The 8,378-nt window shown below is 40.6% G+C and overlaps 1 long non-coding RNA gene across 1 annotated transcript; it reads left to right on the top strand.

Moving 5' to 3' along the window:
- The first annotated feature begins 763 nt into the window (after window positions 1-763).
- Window positions 764-2,666, top strand: LOC127308114 (uncharacterized). Its single transcript, XR_011746330.1, has 2 exons — window positions 764-1,121; window positions 2,422-2,666. It is a non-coding gene; the product is annotated as an uncharacterized lncRNA (long non-coding RNA).
- The last annotated feature ends 5,712 nt before the right edge of the window (window positions 2,667-8,378 follow it).

The raw sequence follows: 8,378 nt of genomic DNA, 5'->3' as shown, positions 1-8,378 counted from the left end.
CCTCCTCCGATTCCGAACACACCAACACGTTCCTGGTAACCTCATCTTCCTCCATGACCTACTCACCATCTTTTTCCCATCCTATTTTGGTCTATCACCGTTGACCGTCGGCATCCTCAGCAGGCACCCATCACTGGCGACACTCCGGCAAGCGCCCAGCCCCTTCTCTGCCCGCCGCAGGTCCGCCACGCCAAGACGCGTCCCCGACGCCAAGTATCCGGTCCCGGTTCGCTCGGTTTTCCCAGATCGATGTTGAAACTGCGAGTTCCACCATGGATTTATCTGCCCGAGCTCCGCGTCTGGTTGTTTTATTTGTCGCACGCCTTCTCAGTAATCACAAAGCAATCAACTGCTTAGTGGTAAACCCGTTGGTCCCTTACACCTCAGGTCCCTGGATCAAATCCCCACTCTGGATAATTTAATCCAACCTTTTTGCCCTTCAGTGATCAGATCTGGCGCCCCATGGTCGGCCCAATTTCCCTCTCGCCCCCAGCCCATCGCGCACGCGCGCAGCAGGCCTCTATCCACCGCCGTCCCTGCGCAGGTTCGGCCCAGTTCGCCCCCTGCCTTTCCTCTCTTCTTTATTTTGCAGAAAATGTTTAAATCTTGTGAAATTCATATCTTGTAAACCGTAATTCGAAATACAAAGTGTTATATATGAAAATTGATCAGAAAAATATGCTGAACATTAATATGCCATCCATTCATCTGTTTGCATCTTGCATCATGTAGTGCGTTGATAGTCGTGCATGTTCACCTAACATATATGCGGAGTATTTCGGATACCGACTATGGTTTTCCCCGCTCCGTTTAACTTTGAAGTAGCGCACCCTTGCCATGTTGTACCATGCTAATCCACCCTTAAATTTGACGATAGAAAATGCAACTCCAACCTAATTTGTTTGTCCGGATTCCGATTCCGATTAAATTGGATAAGTTGCATTGCACCATCGTTGCCATGTCATGCATATCATCTTGATCATGCTGATTCTTCTTTATCCGTAGTAGTAAGACTTGCATCCGTTGTGTGTACCAGCATTTGCTTCTTCCCGGATAGGATCACGAAGTGGTGTGGTGAGATACGACAAGTTCTCCGGATGTTCCTCGGCAAGCTTTAACAGGCAAGCATTTCCCCTATACTCCTGTCCCTGCAGGAGTCGATCACCTATTTTATTTTGCCTTCTCCCTCATGCTATCCTTAAGTTGCGTTCTTGTCACGTGTCCTTTCCACTTGTTACCTTAAGCAGCCCATATTGCCACCACCACCTCCTATGGCTATTGTTTGGTTATCGAGTCTGCCCTTGCGAGTCGTAGTGCATGCTAGTGCTATTTTATCTCGTTACCGTTTTTGTTATCTCATTGGTTATATGTTGGGAAGAATCATGGTTACTTTAGTTGTTGATATATGTTTAGCGGAGGCATCGGTGGGTCAGCTGCTCGTTTTGTGACGGCTCACTTGTGTTTCCTAAATATCTTAGGACCCCGAGTTCTTGTTATCTGTTCCGAGACTGAGCGCTCTAACCACACGTGGGTATGCTTACCGGGTCTCCCCTCGATCACTGCCGGAATCTACATCTTTGTCCAGTGGCCACAACTAGTTTGGATGTTTGTTTTGTTTCTCTCGGGCGTGCAAGCTTGTTTCTTTATGGTCAGATGATATGATATTACTTTTGGGGAAGCCATGAGTGCCTTGTATCCCCGTTGTCTCTTGCACGTCCGTAGGTGCGGCACGTATTGTTAAGAGGTCATCCTCTAGTGGGCTCTGATCCTCTTAACCATTCTCGCAACAGCTAGGTCCGCGTCAGAGTTCCGATCGGGCTCTGAAACGGGTTAACTTAGTTAGGTGGCTTCCTGGACATTGTTGTGGTGAAGGAGAGTGCGAGTCGTGATATCCATCTGTCGCAAGTGGGTTGAGCGTGCGTGTGGGCACATTTGGGCACCCCTGCAGGGTTACAATCTTATCGATAAGCCGCGTCCGTGGTTATGGACGACTTGGAGCTGTATGACTTGACCATAGACAACTTACACCTGTTGTTTCAATCATAATAACTTGTGTAGTAAGTTAGCACAACTCTAATAATAAATGGTTAAAACTTTACAACCGTGTGAGTGCCTTTGTTAGTACTTCTTGGCGAAGGGGGAACACATTGGCTGTGTTTTGTTTGCAAAGTATAGAACTGTTAGTTACGCTCTCTCACCTTCTCTGATTAGACGACTGTTGTAGAGTGTCTCTATAGGTTTTTAGTGCTTGCGCTGCCGCTTAACTCCACCATATTGCCTATGACGTTCCTCTTGCGTCCTCTAAGTCCCCCGCGTGCCTCAAGTACAAAGGACGACTGGTTGACGAATGCTTATACGTCTTGAAGTCTTGTTAAGTACGAACCGTACTTATTGCTGCTTCTACGGGATATAACTGGGCAGGTATGAAGATATGTTCGATGAAGACGACGTTAGCGAGGTTACCCTTCCGGCTTGGCCTGGGCAGGGTTATGGACGCCACTGGTTATCTTCAGGACTCTTAGTCCAAGTTGTATCTTGTCCGTACTCGGACGTAATCGATATTTGTATGATTTGGATCTTTGTATTGTATATTTGTATCTTGACTCGTTGGAGTCGTTGTTGTAATATATGTATCTTGTGGGCTCTATTGTAATCCTGTTGTAATGTTACTACTCGTGGTAATTCCTCTGGCATCACGTGTGCTTTGTCGCGCACGTCGTGTCAGAGGGCGTCTCTGGATCGATATCGTGCGGATTTCGGCGGGATCGCTGGAATCCTCATGGTACCGGTTTTGGGGCGTCACATCTTATTCGAAGACTTGGATACCAACACTTGGGGATTTCCACCTATATAATGAGGAGGAGAGGGAGGGGCTGCCCACTCTTGGCCGCACCACCTAGGGTTGCCCTTGGCCGGCGCCCTAGCCTCCCCCTCTCCCCAAACCCTAGCCTCTCCTCCTCCACATAATACTCCCGCAGCGCATAGGCGAAGCCCTGCCGGAGTTCTCCACCACCACCGCCACCACGCCGTCATGCTGCCGGATTCAAGGAGGAGCTACTACTTCCGCTGCCCGCTGGAACGGGGAGAAGGACGTCGTCTTCATCAACACCGAACGTGTGACCGAGTACGGAGGTGCTGCCCGATTGTGGCACCGTGATCAAGATCTTCTACGCGCTTTTGCAAGAGGCAAGTGATCGTCTACCGCAGCAATAAGAGCCTACTCTTATAGGCTTTGGAAATCTTCAAGGGTTAGTCTTGATCATCCCCTCGTTGCTCCCGTCTTCTAGATTGCATCTTGGCTTGGATTGCGTTCTCGCGGTAGGAAATTTTTTGTTTTCTATGCAACGAATCCCTACAGTGGTATCAGAGCCGTGTCTATGCATAGATGGTTGCACGAGTAGAACACAATAGTTTTGTGGGTGTTGATGCTCTTGTTATCTTTAGTTTGAGTACTTTGCATCTTTGTGGCATAGTGGGATGAAGCGGCTCGGACTAACTTTACATGACCGCGTTCATGCGACTTGTTCCTCGTTCGACATGCAACTTGTATTGCATAAGAGGCTTTGCGGGTGTCTGTCTCTCCTACTATAGTGAAGATTCAATTTACTCTTCTATTGAAAACATTAGTATCACCATTGTGGTTCATGTTCGTAGGTAGATTAGATCTCTCTCGAAAACCCTAAACCACGTAAAATATGCAAACCAAATTAGAGACGTCTAACTTGTTTTTGCAGGGTTTGGTGATGTGATATGGCCATAATGTGATAATGAATATGTATGAGATGATCATTATTGTATTGTGGCAACCGGCAGGAGCCTTATGGTTGTCTTTATATTTCATGTTGAGTAGTATTTCAAAGTAGTTGTAATAGTTGCTACATGAGGTGAACAACCATGAAGACGGCGCCATTGACCTTGACGCTACGCCGACGAAGATGGAGATCATGCCCGAAGATGATGGAGATCATGTCCGTGCTTTGGAGATGAAGATCAAAGGCGCAAAGACAAAAGGGCCATATCATATCACATATGAACTGCATGTGATGTTAATGCTTTTATGCATCTTATTTTGCTTAGAACGCGACGGTAGCATTATAAGTTGATCCCTCACTTTAATATCAAGATAATAAAGTGTTCTCCCCTCGTATGCACCGTTGATATAGTTTGACGTTTTGAAACATCTCGTGATGATCGGATGTGATAAACTCAACATACAACGGGTGTAAGCCATGTTGCACACACGGAATACTTGGGTTTGCTTGACGAGCCTAGCATGTACAGACATGGCCTCGGGACAACGGAAACCGAAAGGTTGAACATGAGTCATATGGATGATATGATCAACATGTTGATGTTCACCAATGAAGCTACATCATCTCACGTGATGATCGGTTTTGGTGTAGTGGATTTGGATCGTGTACCACTTAACAACTATGAGGGATGTTGTATTAAGTGGGAGTTCATTAGTAATTAGATTAAAACATGAACTAATTATCATAAACATAGTCTGAGTAGTATTTTGAATTAATTTTGTAGTATTGGCATCTATTTTCTACCATGCGCTAGTCTTGTAATTGAGATAGAAATACTGTTAAGTCTGATAAGAAACTTTACGGACTGGTACCGTATTGTTAAAGAATCAAGAAATGATTAAGTCCTATTGCAAACTTTTAGTAAACCTCACATTGTTGATTCAAAGAGTTGTGGTTTCAATTAGTACCTAAAGTTATCTTGTCTCCGTGAAACTTGAAGTTCAAATCTGTTTGAAAAGTAAGGAGCTGAAAATTTAGTTTTCAGAAATAATCAAGGTATGAGATATATGTGATATCTAAGACCTTATTGCAAGATGATAGAATATAATTTGGTGAGACTACATAAACTCATAAGTTTTATGGGAATGTACGAAGGTTGAAGACGCAAGGCGTCCCAATCCTCCAACCATTGGGGCACTAACGATATTCGCATATCCATGAAGTAATCATCCTTAGTATGCACCGTTGGTAAGACTCGTCGTTTCGAAGCATCACGTGATGATCGGGTGTGATAGATTCTACGTGTGCATACAACGGATGCAAGTTAGATTTGCACATGCAAATACTAAGGTTAAAACTTTACGAGCCTAGCATGTACAGACATGGTCTCGAAAAGTCGTCATGATATGATGGATAAAATTATGAGTGAAATTGTTCATCATATTACAAAGTTACTAATAGTGAAATCTGAAACACTTGTCATATGATGATCAACTTCAAAGTAAGAACCTCAAGGTTATTGGTATTTGACCAACAAACCTAGAAGTTATTGATGTTGAAGTGTTTTTCTGAATAATGAGGAAAGCTAAAAGAGAAACTGCAAAAGATATTTTGGCAAAAAGAAAAGAAAAGACTAGAAAGTCTAGCTCAGGTGTATATAAATGATATACATGTTATGGTTGTATTCCTAGTTAAGTCACACTATGAAATTCTTGGGTATTAGTACTATATTGGTTGGTATGAAGTGTCATACAAAACAACGCAATACAAGAATACAATGGCCTAAGTGACTGACAAGGAATATGATAAGGATGCATATCTGGAACAAAATAAAGTGTTATTATGTTCGTCGTTAGCATTTTATCTAGCCCTTAGAATTTATAATAAAGAACTTAATAATTGTTATTTTGCTCTGGTCAAATGAAAACAATGAGTTGTTCAAATTATGACATTACTCCATGTACGATGGATGAGTTATTATAAATCTTAATGGTGAAACACACATACATAACACTGACGCTAAAATGCCATAAGGCAAATGATTTGAAATCCACTTATTTGTGGAACCGCCATTTAGGTCATGTTAGAAAGGAACGCATGAAGGAACTCCATGCAAATGGATTTTTGGAGTCATTTGATTTTTGAATCGTTTGGCGCTTGCAAATCTTTTCTAAAGAGAATGACTAAAATACCGTTCATAGGCCAAGAGTTGAACGGGCAACAAACTTAGTGGAAAAATACATGACGATGTATGTGGTTCACTAGGCATAGTTGTGTGCGGGAGATTCTTCTACTTCATGAAAACTTCAAACAATGAATTGAGTATATATATGTGGATATATTCGATAAGGAAGAAGTTTGAAACATTTGAATAGATTCAAATAAATTCAGCATGAAGTGGAAATCATCGTAATAGAAAAGTCAAATATCTATGATTGGATCATGGTGGAAATATTTGAATTACGAGTTTTAGCGAACATCTAAGAGAGTTATGAAGTTGTTCTACAACTCACGTTTCTTGGAGTATCATAGTGATGATGAAGTATCCAAAAGACGTATCCAAACTTTGTTGGATCAATGATGAGATAAAATATTGATGCCATTATATTTTTTGTGGATTATGCTTTAGTGACTACCGCTTTTACACTTAATAGAGCATCATCATGATCCGTTGAAATGACACCATACGAGTTATGGCATGGGTATGAATCCTAATAGTCTTTTCTTAAAATTTTGGTATGCATAGCATAAGTAAATAAGTTAACAACCAAAATCGGATGAATGTCTTTGTTGGTTATCCCAAAGAATTGATTGGGAATTCTTTCCACTATGAAGTAAACGACAAAAGTGTTTGTTAATGTTACTTGCTTATTTCCAAGAAATTGTTTTCTAGCGAAGTATTTGAGTGGGAGGACAATAGAACTTGATAAGGTTTATGAACCTGAGCATAATGATCAGAGTAGCGCAGCATCGGAAATTGGTTCCGGAAGCGACCATGACGAACATGGCTCCCATGACTACAAAGTGTTTTAGCCATGGAGATCGAAGTACATATTGAACCTTGTAGGTATGGTTTACTTTGTGATCAAATAAATGATTTGTGAACAAAGGATTGATTTTGAACAATGATAAACCAACTACAAACAAAGAAGTTATGATGGGCCCTGACTCCGTTAAAATGGCTATATGCCATGAAATCCAAGATAGATAAATACTTTTTGAAAGTAAATGGATCTATAAAATTGATGGACTTGGATGGAATATCCTTAAAGAAGCTCGACTTGTCGAAAAATTGTTTACGACAAAGTTCAAAGAGTTGACTACGATAAGATTAGATCTTCCGTCGCAATGCTTATAGTCTATGTGGATTATTCTAGTAATCACTACATATTTCTTTTATGAGATATGCTAGTAGGATGGCAAAATACAGTGCTTATAAGAAGTGTGTATTAAAGGTGTATACAAGATACAACCAATTGATTTGCTAGTCCGTAGAATACTAGATAGGTATACGAACTTCAATTGGATGAAGTGAGTATCACGGAGTTGGAATCTTCACCAGATGAAATAGTCAAAGAGTTTTTGATTTCATCAGAGACGATGAAGAGACTTGCATTTGCAAGAAAATAAGTGGGAGCGCTGAGACATATTTATAATACTTATGTAGGTGACATATAGTTGGTTATAAATGATGTAATATATACTTGATTAAAAGGTTTCATTGAGAAATTAACTTCAATGAAAGGATATAGACAGAAACAAATTTTGTGTCAAGATCTATAAAGATAGATTAAAACACATAATATGTTTAAAGTCAAAGTACATAGAATAGATATTGAAATAGTTCAATATAGAAAATATTCTTGTCATGTTAAGTTTTAACAAGACTTGAGTGTATCTGACACTCAATGAGTAAAAACACATGAGTGATTATAGATCACAAATAATATGTACACAATCAGATGTCATGTGCTATAAAGTGTTATGAGCATATACCAGAATGATTTATATGATGATCATTGGACGACAGTAAGAGTATCCTTGAGTACTTCAGAAGAAACCAAGGATATATATAAAGTTTTGTATGGGAAATGACAAACAAATCGCTGTAAGATGTTGCACCGATATTTGTTTTGTCACATATGAAAATAAAATTTCAATCTCAAATTAGACTAAGTGTTGTTTAAAGGTAGCACGATGAGCTAGAAGTTGTCTATGCTAGATTTAGAAGAGTTATAAATATTATGACGGATTATACAAAAGAAGGCAGAATATGTCATTGTTTTGACAATGACAAAGGATGTTAAAGTCAAGAGGTTCTTTGAGAACTTGGTGTAGTTCCGACAGAGTCAGAACTTTGAAGCTATATTGTGTGTGACAATACTAGTAACATATTACAGACCGCGGAATTAAGGTTCCACCAGAAGACCAAACATATTTAATGCCGACTCATTTGGAAATGAGTGATGCGTTGAGACGCAAATGAATTACAAAATACATACGTTTCTGAGCATGTCAGATCCGTTGACTAAAACCTCTCCCGTGAGCAAAACATGATAAAACACCAGAAGGCCAAGGTGTTATATCTTTACAAATGTAAACTAGATTATTGACTCTAGTGCAAGT

The sequence above is a fragment of the Lolium perenne genome, chromosome 6, assembly GCF_019359855.2.
Source record: "Lolium perenne isolate Kyuss_39 chromosome 6, Kyuss_2.0, whole genome shotgun sequence".
Lineage (NCBI taxonomy): Eukaryota > Viridiplantae > Streptophyta > Magnoliopsida > Poales > Poaceae > Lolium > Lolium perenne.
This window is presented reverse-complemented; position numbering and strand designations above follow the sequence as displayed.